The 12,267-nt window shown below is 45.0% G+C and overlaps 1 pseudogene; it reads right to left on the bottom strand.

The window, feature by feature from the left end:
- Positions 1-1,769: 1,769 nt before the first annotated feature.
- On the bottom strand, positions 1,770-2,719 carry LOC120780767 (annotated as a pseudogene).
- Positions 2,720-12,267: the final 9,548 nt, after the last annotated feature.

The raw sequence follows: 12,267 nt of genomic DNA, 5'->3' as shown, positions 1-12,267 counted from the left end.
CCCGGCAATATCCACCGGCGTTATGTTCAGAATTGCATTAAGTGCAATGGTTGGGGTCGACCTTAATGCACCACACATGCTGATGAGCGCAGCTCGTTGAACGCTCACAAGTTTCTTTGTGTGTGGTTTTCTGTAAAGTCCTCCACCACATGAAGACTCCATAGAACATTATGGGCTTGACCATGGTGTCATAGAGCCAGAGTACCACCTTCGGTGAGAGGCCCCACCTCTTGCCAATAGCTCCTCTACAGCAGTATAGGGCAATCGATGCCTTTTTGGCTCTCTCCTCGATATTCGGCTTCCATGAAAGCTTCTTATCCAGGATGAGCCCTAAATACTTCACTGTATCCGCCGGTTGCAAGCGAATACATTTTGTTACAATGCTGAGATATCCCTGCGTCAACTCATACACGGTGCTTAGAAACTTTCCTTTCACCATAAGTGCTACATCGTCTGCATAGGCAATAACTTTGCAGCCAAGATCCTCTGGCCTTTTGAGAAGGTCGTTAACAATTAGAATCCATAGAAGAGGGGAAAGAACCCCTCATTGAGGGGTTCCCCTGCTCACACTCCGCCGCGCGCTCGCGCTGCCCCATTCTGTTTCGACCACTCTGTCGCACAGAAGACTGAAAATGAGGTGCTTGAGGTTCGATTCAACCCCAAGACCGTCTAGAGCAGTTACGACTGCCTCTGGCAGGACATTGTTGAAAGCTCCCTCGATATCAAGGAAGGTCCCAACTGCGAAGTCCTTAGCCTCAATTGCTTCCTCAAGCCACGACACGATAGTGTGCAAGGCAGTGTCCACTGACCTTCCTTTACGATACGCATATTGCGCTCCTGATAGGTAGTCTCTCGGAATGCGACTCCTTAAATACCAGTCCATCAGTCCCTCCAAAGTTTTAAGTAAAAAAGAGGAGAGGCTGATGGGTCTGAAATCCTTGGCCGTGACATGAGAGCCCCTGCCAGAACGGAACTTTGAATCGTCTCCAGGCCCCCGGAATGTAACCTAGTCTGATGCAGCTCGCATAGATCGGTGCCAACCAGCCGCATGATAGCTTAGCAGCCTGCTGCAGCTGCGCTGGTATGATGCCGTCCGGTCCCGAGGACTTGAACGGTTTGAACTCATTAATCGCCCAAGTCAAGTGACGTTCATCTAGAAGGTCGACAAAGGCTGTGTAGTCAGCATGCAACGCTCCGAGAGATACCTCCATAGAGGACGTGTTACTAGGGTAGTGAGCATGACCCCAGGGACACAGGGTTTTTCGCGAGGATTCGCCTGAATCTAGAGGACTCGTGACAGCCTTCCACTTTTTCGCAGAAGCTTTTCCACGAGATCCTATTAGCCCTTCTTAGATCGGACTTGTATATTGAAAGTCCTGTTTTATACAGGACCCAATCATCAGTTAGGGTCTAAAAGACGCCCTAATTTCCGTGAGCTCCAAAGTCCACCATTGAGGTTTCCCTCTGCCCTTCGGTGTTTTCAATGGACAGGAGCTCTCCAGTGCAGTGTTGCACGCCGAGCTGAACGCTTCGACCCACCCATCCACCACATCGGCGGTGGCCAGCGCGCCCACCCCGGTACGCGTGGGAGAGTTTGCCGAAGCCTTCTGCGGTAACCTTCCCGGTTCACGAGCAGCTTTTGGCTCTTCGTCCTCAGTCCAGATATTCCGTTGCCTGTTAGCCACGGTTCCTGGATCAGGACCACATCGGCTTCGTCTTGCTCCAGACGAAGCAGTAGATTGGCGAAGGCCGCCTTTGCGTGATGGAGGTTAATCTGGAGGAATTTCATCCTTCACACTCTCCTCTAGGAGCACCAGTTCAGCGCTTAAGTCATGATCGACCCTCACTTCCTCGAACAATTGTTCGAGGCTGAAAACGGAGTCGCCGATCGACGAACCGCCTCCAGAACTCGCCACGTCCGAGAGGTTTGGGTCGTTTTCCATGGTCATTTGACCATCACTGACGCCTTCCCTCTTCTCCCCCGCACCTGCAGCTTGAGTGCCATCAGCCCTGGCATCCGTTGGGAGTACCTTAAGTACCACCATTTCGAACCCATAGCTGATGGCTCCCTTGGTTTTGCTGAGAGGACCGATGGACTCCGCGTTAAGCATTATCAGCGCCTGCCGATATGGTTCATCGGTTCTCTCCAGCCTTATGACCCTCCAGTCATGCGGGGGAAGTGAGGGGTTGCACTACCTAAGGATTTCCTCGATCTCTTTCGCAGTGGATGGTTCAGCTGGCAGCCAGACGCGAGCCCTAGGGCGAAGAGGAAGATCCTCTTTGTCCACGGCCTCCAGTCTGGCCCCCTTCCAAACCTCCCCCACCAGAGAGACTGCCTTCTTATATAAGATGGCCGATCTCTCATCGGCACACCTAGTCAGCTTGTGCAGCCCATGGTGCCAACCGGCACTAACACATTTTGAGGGTGGCCCCTGGTTTTCCTTGACCACCTTGAGGAAGACCGAAGAGATAGCCGCCGCTACTCTCTTCCACTCCTAATGGGAGATAACCCCGTCCTCCCTGCTGCGGTCAAGCACGCCAAGTACCCTTGCATCAGCAACTCTAGCTTCCTAGCTAAAGCCCCCTTGCTAATGCCCGCTGTGGAGCCCTTCATAATTCTAGCAGAAGTTCCTCTGCTAGTGCTGGCGACTCCGCCGCGTTTGAAGGCTCCACCCTTCACTACCTTTGTTGCTGGCGGAGCTGCGGCGGTTTCCCCCATCCTACCGCCTGATGCGGAGACTAATACCAGGGATTCGTCGCCCCGGGAGCAGCAGCCCCGCCTGGGACAGATCTGGGTGTCGATTTCGACGCCCCTTCACCTCCCTTCGTCACCTTCTCGTCCGTATTTGTTGGTGTGTCCATGCAATAAGGATCCCCACTCAGAGCCGCTATCCGTCCCCCGGAAAGGTAGTCGCCATTTATGGTCCCAAAGTTATCTCAGTGATGAGGCCAAGGCGAGGGTTGACGTACGCCCTTATGAGGCATTACGTTCAGAGCCGACCAGCGTAAAGAAGGAGTCCTCTCTACTTACACCTACCACGCCAACCTAACGACGACGGGGGGGGAACGTACTCTGAGGAATGCCAGGGTTTTAACGGGACGGAAGCAGTTTCGACATTAGCCCGAAAGGCATTTATGACTCGGTGTCACCCCATCATACTCAGGTGCCAGAATGCCGCCACCACCAGCCCAGGATTCTATATCCTATTCTAAAAACCAGTTCGAAGCAAAGAAAAGTCGTTTAGGGAGTTGTAAGGCCGTGAAGGCCGCAGGCCATTTGGCGTTACCCAGGATGCACCAGCATGGAGGCGACCTGCACTACATCCCCTAACCAGGCTAGAAAAATCTCGTGATCGGACCAGAAATATAATTTGTATTTCGACATGTTTAAGTGGTTCTGCACCATTCAAGCTAGTTTTGTAAGTAGCAGAGCGACACAGAGCTCAAGTCATGGGAGACGTAGCGTTATTAGAGGCGCAACTTTTGCTTTTGCCGCTAGTACCAGGCTTGTGGTTGCGGCATCGCTTTGTCTGCGTATTTATATAGTGGCACAATATGCCTTTTCAGAAGCTTCGTAGAAGCCGTGTAGTTCCACTTTGTATTCGGGGGAATAGTTTATCCACCGTGGAATTTGTATCTGCGAAATGTCGGTCAGATTATTAGCGAACTGGGACAATTTTTCTAAGCGAAGAGGTTTCACTTGTTCGTCCCAGTCGGTTCCGTCTAGTCATAATTCTTGGATCAGGATTTTCGCTTGTATCATAATTGGTGAAAGCCATCCTGCGGGGTCGAAAAGTTCTGCCACTGAGGATAAAATTTGTCTCTTTGTTATGGCGGATGATGCGGATATTACTCTGAAGTATATGAAAACTTATCAAAAATCGCAATCCAATGGATGCCTGTTGTTTTTGTTATACTTTAACTTTCGAATATAAAGAAACTAGTATGCAACAAATGGTCTTTTGGAATATTTTTTAAAATATTTGAGTGATTAGCTGTTATCTTTTTTAATGGAAACCCTGCAGTCTTGAGGGCATTTATTACCTGTGATATGAACTCGTATGGTTGTGTAAGACTGTGGCTTCCAGACAGAATATCGTCAACAAATGTTTGAGTTTTTAACATTTTGTAATGCCAGAAGAAAATCTGACTTTGTGTCTTCTGCTAGGTCATGGAGTGCACGAATGGCTAGGTTTGAGGCACAGTTTACGCCAAAGGTAACTGTTTTTAATTTAAAGTCGCGTAGTGGTCTTTTTGGCTATTTTCGGAAATTAATTTGATGGAAATCTTGATCATCTTTATATACGACTACATAATTGTCGATACATTTTTTCGACATCCCCAATTAATACGTATCTGCATATTCTTCTTCTTAATTAGCGTAGACACCGCTTACGCGATTATAGCCGAGTTAACAACAGCGCGCCAGTCGTTTCTTCTTTCGCTACGTGGCGCCAATTGGATATTCCAAGCGTAGCCAGGTCCTTTCCACCTGGTCCTTCCAACGGAGTGGAGGTCTTCCTCTTCCTCTGCTTCCCCCGGCGGGTACAGCGTCGAATACTTTCGGAGCTGGAGTCTTCCCGTTCCGACAACATGACCTAGCCAGCGTAGCCGCTGTCTTTTAATTCGCTGAACTATGTCAATGTCGTCATATATTTCGTACAGCTCAACGTTCCATCGAATGCGATATTCGCCGTGGCTAACGCGCAAAGGACCATAAATCTTTCGCAGAACTTTTCTCTCGAAAACTCGCAACGTCGACTCATCGGTTGTTGTCATCGTCCAAGCCTCTGCACCATATAGCAGGACGGGAATTATGAGTGACTTATAGAGTTGAAGAACTTCGCTTTGATGTGGATTGTGGCTAGACATGCACCTACCGGAATGAATGAAGTACTCTGTGACGGAGTCTCTCTTCCACCACGAATCCCACACCAAACTTTAGCTCCTTTATATGTCCACTATATTAAATGCCACAAGGACCTGCTTGCCTGAGTCCTTGTCTCGTTCACCGCATTTCTTGGACAGCGGTGATGTCAGCCTTCACTCTAACGAGGATATCGTCCATCTGGGCAGCGGCACCTTTACAATTAAAGGACCGGACTTTGCAGGTAAATGCCCTCGAATCGTAGTCCTTATTTCGTTTCCATGGTCGTCATCAAAAGTGGGATCACTCATCCGAGGTTTATTATTTTTTTTCGTTGGGTGCGTTTTTTACGTGGCGGGTCCCAATCTTAGCGCACAACCCTGCGAAGGGGATGTTTCGCCTTCTCACTGTTGCTCGCCTTCAAACGGATATGCTTAGTCTACCCAGAGGATACTTAGTCATCCAACAAACAGTCGTCGCACTCGCGACTTGGATCTCACGTCACTGTTGACAGTCATAACTTTGAAGTCGTAGATAATTTCGTCTATCTTGGAACCTGCGTAAACACCGCCTACAATGTCAGCCTGGAAATGCAATGCAGGATAACTCTTGTCAACAGGTGCTACTTCGGACTGAGTAAGCAATTGAAAAGTAAAGTCCTCTCTCGTCGAACATAGACCGAACTCTATAAGTCACTCATAATTCCCGTCCTGCTATATGGTGCAGAGGCTTGGACGATGACAACAACTGATGAGTTGACTTTGCGAGTTTTCGAGAGAAAAGTTCTGCGAAAGATTTATGGTCCTTTGCGCGTTGGCCACGGCGAAGATCGCATTCGATGGAACGATGAGCTGTATGAGATATATGACGACGTTGACATAGTTCACCGAATTAAAAAACAGTGGCTACGCTGGCTAGGTCGTGTTGTCCCAATGGACGAAAACGCTCTAGCTCTGAAAGTATTACCCGCAATGGGAAGCAGAGGAAGAGGAAGACCTCCACTCCTTTCAATGAACCAGGTACAGAAGGACATGGCTTTGCTTGGAATATCCAATTGGCACAACGGAGCGAAAAGAAGAAACGACTGGGCTCTGTTGTTAACTTGGCTATAATCGCGTAAGCGGTGTTTACGCCAATAAAGAAGAAGAAAACTTATTTGATATTGCTTACAGAGAAATATAAAAATATCATTGTGACCGAAACAAAATCTGGTGGAAGAGAAATTGTACCACCAGGAAAAAAGGTGTAAATTGATATACATATAGTACATTAGTAACACCGTCACGTTTCGACAACTTGGAAATTTGTTTGGTGATTTGGTACTCAACGCTTGGACAACAGTCGACGGTGTATTCAGTTGATAATTGGCCAAAATAAATAACACTGTTCTTTATTATATAAGTACTCCAGGGAACCCGGCCACGGGTTGCTGTGGTGTACATTTTATACTATTATTCATATAATAAATTAATCAATACAGTGAAATTTTTATTTACGGATAAAGGCGAAAACGTTTTTAACAGTATAGGAATCCAAGGGATTGCACTTGAGATTTAATTTTTAATATGTTAATACAAGTAAATTTCATTGAAAAAAATAACTTATTTTAGGCTTAATAGCAGATTACCAGCCTTTTTGTCCAGTTAATAGAGTTGTCCGCTTAATAGATTGTACTTAATAAAAATCAACAATGTGCATGGTTAATGGAGATACCCGCCTAATAGGGCGTCCATTTAATAGAGCTTTCACTATATTCTTTATTTATGAATTATTTTTACTACTCCTATTTTTTTATTTCCCTATCTTCTAAATTTGTTCGAACGACACAGTGTGCTAAATTTTAATAAAATTGGTTCAGTAGTTTAGGAGTCCATCGCGGACAAACAACGTGATACGTACTTTTAATATATAATGTGTTTACCACATCATATGCATAAGCCGCATTATCACTTATATACTTATATTTTTTAAATTTCTATTTGGTTTTCGTTCTGAAGAGGTACCTTGGTTGATCAAGGAAAGGGTTGGGGTTCCGTATAGACCTGTGAGCGTGTGGCAGTTGATAGCCAGTACACTGTTGCCAAATATTTTGTCCATTTTTCCAATATATGGGGCGGTACATGGAGACGCCCCATTCTGTTGGCATTATCTTTGGAGGTTTTTACGCCGACTGTAAATCGCACACTTAATTCTCCATATTATCACGGTATGGATGAGTTCTAATGAAAAAATTCAATAAATTTAAAATTTTTTTCAATAACAAATTTGTATGTCACTGTGGCAGAAATTTGTCATTTGAACTAATCACAATTGTCAAACTGGTCTAAAATATGGAATACAATATTTGGTAATATTGAATATACATGTATAAGTTACAGCACTTTAATGGGGTATTCGAATACTGTCTTGTTTCAATTCAACTCGTAACTTTGTTATTGTCTTCACATGTAAATTTTTTGGCTAGAGAGCAGAAAGGAGAATGTAGCGATTGATAATAAAACCTATTGTTTAAATGAGTTAAGCATCCACCCGCTCTACACGGGAAAACTGGTGCACCCTAATAAAACACGGTGCAATTCACCATCTGATGACACCATACTAATGCATTACCACTCAATACAACTCATCACACTTCTAAATAAATCAACCCACTCAACAAACAGGATGGGCAAAAGGGAAAGCGGACACAATTGGTTCGATATTGATGCGATATACATCAGCAACAACCGGGACACATGCGCCTAAACATCATCTCTCGCTGCTTCATACGGACACCGTCTCGTTGATCATCAAGTACTTTTATTTACATACATATATTATAAATTTTTATTATAAATATATTTAATAGTAAACAGATATGTATGTATAATACCAGATCAATTAAAATCAGTTTAAATATAATATAAAGTACACTTGTATTCTTTGTTGATATAGTGGAGGTGAGTGAATTAGTGAAAAGGACACCTAGTGGGTATACATTTAAACACCTATGTAAACCAAATTGAACCAAAAAAAGAAAAATCCCTGACTTTCTTCGAAACAAATATACATTTACAAACATACAGAAAACACATAACCATAAAGAAGTCATTCTCTTTGAAGAATACCCTATTCGATTAATTTGTGTAACAATTATAATTATAATAACTATTATTATTAAAATTATATTACGCTATTCTTCTTCTTAATTGGCGTAGACACCGCTTACGCGATTATAGCCGAGTTAACAACAGCGCGCCAGTCGTTTCTTCTTTTCGCTACGTGGCGCCAATTGGATATTCCAAGCGTAGCCAGGTCCTTTTCCACCTGGTCCTTTCAACGGAGTGGAGGTCTTCCTCTTCCTCTGCTTCCCCCGGCGGGTACAGCGTCGAATACTTTCAGAGCTGGAGTGTTTCCGTCCATTCGGACAACATGACCTAGCCAGCGTAGCCGCTGTCTTTTAATTCGCTGAACTATGTCAATGTCGTCATATATCTCGTACAGCTCATCGTTCCATCGAATGCGATATTCGCCGTGGCCAACGCGCAAAGGACCATAAATCTTTCGCAGAACTTTTCTCTCGAAAACTCGCAACGTCGACTCATCAGTTGTTGACATCGTCCAAGCCTCTGCACCATATAGCAGGACGGGAATTATGAGTGACTTATAGAGTTTGGTTTTTGTTTGTCGAGAGAGGACTTTGCTTCTCAATTGCCTACTCAGTCCGAAGTAGCACCTGTTGGCAAGAGTTATCCTGCGTTGGATTTCTAGGCTGACGTTATTGGTGGTGTTTACGCTGGTTCCAAGATAGACGAAATTATCTACGACTTCAAAGTTATGACTGTCAACAGTGACGTGAGTTCCAAATCGCGAGTGCGACGACTGTTTGTTTGGTGACAGGAGATATTTCGTCTTGCCCTCGTTCACTGCCAGACCCATTTGTTTTGCTTCCTTGTCCAGTCTGGAGAAAGCAGAACTAACGGCGCGGGTGTTAAGGCCGATGATATCAATATCATCGGCATACGCCAGCAGCTGTACACTCTTATAGAAGATAGTACCTTCTCTATTAAGTTTTGCAGCTCGAACTATTTTCTCCAGAAGCAGGTTGAAAAAGTCACACGATAGGGAATCGCCTTGTCTGAAACCTCGTTTGGTATCGAACGGCTCGGAGAGGTCCTTCCCGATTCTGACGGAGCTTTTGGTGTTGCTCAACGTCAGCTTACACAGCCGTATCAGTTTTGCGGGGATACCAAATGCAGACATCGCGGCATAAAGGCAGCTCCTTTTCGTGCTGTCGAAAGCAGCTTTAAAATCGACGAAGAGGTGGTGTGTGTCGCTTCTCCTTTCACGGGTCTTTTCCAAGATTTGGCGCATGGTGAATATCTGGTCGGTTGTTGATTTTCCAGGTCTGAAGCCACACTGATAAGGTCCAATCAGCTTGTTGACGGTGGGCTTTAATCTTTCACACAATACGCTCGATAGAACCTTATATGCGATATTGAGGAGACAAATCCCACGGTAGTTGGCGCAGATTGTGGGGTCACCTTTCTAATGGATTGGGCATAGCACACTTAAATTCCAATCGTTGGGCATGCTTTCGCTCATTTCGACCATATTTTATAAAGAAGCTGATGCATGCTCCTTATCAGTTCTTCGCCGCCGTGTTTGAATAGCTCGGCCGGCAGTCCGTCGGCCCCTGTCGCTTTGTTGTTCTTCAGGCGGGCAATTGCTATTCGAACTTCTTCATAGTCGGGTAATGGAACGTCTGCTCCATCGTCATCGATTGGGGAATCGGGTTCTCCTTCTCCTGGTGTTGTGCGTTCACTGCTATTCAGCAGGCTGGAGAAGTGTTCCCTCCATAATTTAAGTATGCTCTGGGCATCAGTGACTAGATCACCTTTGGGGGTTCTACAAAAGTATGCTCCGGTCTTGAAACCTTCTGTAAGCCGCCGCATTTTTCGTCGAATTTTCGAGCATTACCGCTGTCGGCAAGCCTATCAAGCTCTTCGTACTCACGCATTTCGGCCTCTTTCTTCTTCTGTCTACAAATGCGTCTCGCTTCCCTCTTCAACTCTCGGTATCTATCCCATCGCGCACGTGTAGTGGTCGATCGTAACGTTGCGAGGTAGGCAGCCTATTTCTTTTCGCTGCGACACGGCACTCCTCGTCGTACCAGTTGTTTTTTGCACTTTCCGGAAACCAATGGTTTCGGTTGCAGCTGTACGTAAGGAGTTCGAAATGCCGTCCCACAGTTCCCTTATACCGAGTTGTTGACGAGTGCTCTCAGAGAGCAGGAGTGTAAACCGAGTAGAAAATCTTTCGGCGTCTTGTTGTGGCGCGCGTTTTTTGCTGTACAGAGGCGGGTGGGAATCTTAGCTGCAACAAGATAGTGGTCCGAGTCGATGTTAGGACCTCGGAGCGCACGCACATCTAAAACACTGGAGACGTGTCATCCGTCTATCACAACATGAGCGATCTGGTTGGTAGTTTTTCGATCCGGAGACAGCCAGGTAGCTTGATGAATCTTCTTATGCTGGAATCTATTACTACATTCGGGCCCCGGCGAAGTCAATCAGCCTCAACCCATTTGGGGATGTTTCGTCGTGGAGGCTGGATTTACCGACAGTAGTGCCAAAGATACCTTCTTTTCCCACCCTGGCGTTAAAGTCGCCAAGCACGATTTTGAGATCGTGGCGGGGGCAGCCTTCATAAGTGCGCTCCAAGCAATCATAAAAGGCATATTTGGTCACATCGTCCTTCTCTTCCGTCGGGGCGTGGGCGTAAATCAGCGATATGTTGAAGAACCTCGCTTTGATGCGGATTGTGGCTAGACGTTCATTCACCGGAGTGAATGATAGTACTCGGCGACGGAGTTTCTCTCCTACCACGAATCCAACACCAAATTTGCGCTCCTTTATATGGCCACTGTAGTAAATGTCACAAGGACCTACTCATCTCTGTCCTTGTCCCGTCCATCGCATTTCTTGGATGGCGGTGATGTCAGCCTTTGTTTTTACGAGGACATCAACCAGCTGGGCAGCGGCACCTTCCCAATTAGGGGACCGGACATTCCAGGTGCATGCCCTTAATTCGTAGTCCTTATTTCGTTTGCCATGGTCGTCATCAAAAGGGGGGTCTCTCTTCCGAGGCGGGTTATAGCTATTCACTGAGTGTGTTTTTTTACGTGGCGGGTCCCAAACCGTAGGGGATGTTTCGCCTTCTCACTTTAGCTCGCCTTCGAACGGATGTTCTTAGGCTACCCAGAGGATACTTGGTCAAAGACCGGAAGTATTGAGCTGCTTGAGCCATGTGTAAAAGAATCGTTTCTGGCCACTCCCAAGTGAATGGCGATCAGAGAACTTTCCTCACTTGCGTGAACTTCTACACATGACTCCATCCTTCGATAGAGATCCCTTTTATACATATATTTCTAAACGTGCAGTTATGTGCCAACCAACACTTTTTTTCCAAAACGTTATCTGCAGTGCAAGAAGTTAAATTAAATATTGTAAAATGAACAAATTATTTTATAAAGTAAGAGTAAAAAGTATCGCATACCGTCAAAAACATCTTCATGAGCTTCCTGGGTAACAGAATTGGCTTTGTTTTTCAACTTTATAACGTTAGCCCAACGCGAGAACAATTTACCACTCGGATTCTTTTTTCCCATTTTTCTTTCCAAAAAGTAAAATTCCTAATATATGTACAAGGGTTATAAAAAATGTTTGTAAGTTTTTAGTAGATGTAATCGAATTCGTGCAATTACCTTCTTTTTTTAGGAAATACCGCAACAATTTCATTCGCCCATTCCCTCATATCTGAGTATTGCATTTAGCGTCCGTAAGAAATCGCTCAAGAAAAAATTTTAGTTTTGCTCTAAAGGCCAAAGTCACTCAAGAAAACCTTCCTGGCCCAAATCTGCTCATGCAAGATGCAGTTTGAAGGGCATTTTATAAAGAAAATCCACACAATAACTTTCAAATTAAAATTACTTCAAATTTGGTTTTTAGAGCAAAATTAAAGTTTATTCTTGAGCGATTACTTGTGTTGTGCATACCGCGCTATAAACTGAATTGATAATTTAAAAATAAAAGAATCATCTTACCTTTTTTGTTCGCCACTCCCTCATACCGGATTTAAATTTTATGCGTTCTCCGAAATATTTATCGTCACATCTATCGAAAAAAGTGTCAACGTCGTCAATAACCCCCGGTCAATCAGGGTATCAATTATTTCGGTTAGCAAGCCCCAAATCTTTAATAATTCCAAGAATTCATCGTTGCCTTGGCTTGGTTTTCCATAAATATCGCACATTTTAAATATAATATAATAATTTTTACAACACAACTAGCAAGCAATACAACACAAGAGCAACTGAAATGTGGCATGTGCAATTTACATGTTATATGCAACTTCACAAA

This window comes from Bactrocera tryoni, unplaced genomic scaffold (assembly GCF_016617805.1).
Source record: "Bactrocera tryoni isolate S06 unplaced genomic scaffold, CSIRO_BtryS06_freeze2 scaffold_25, whole genome shotgun sequence".
In the NCBI taxonomy this organism is placed as follows: Eukaryota; Metazoa; Arthropoda; class Insecta; order Diptera; family Tephritidae; genus Bactrocera; species Bactrocera tryoni.
The sequence above is the reverse complement of the archived record's forward strand: the minus strand, read 5'-3'. Positions and strand labels throughout refer to the sequence as shown.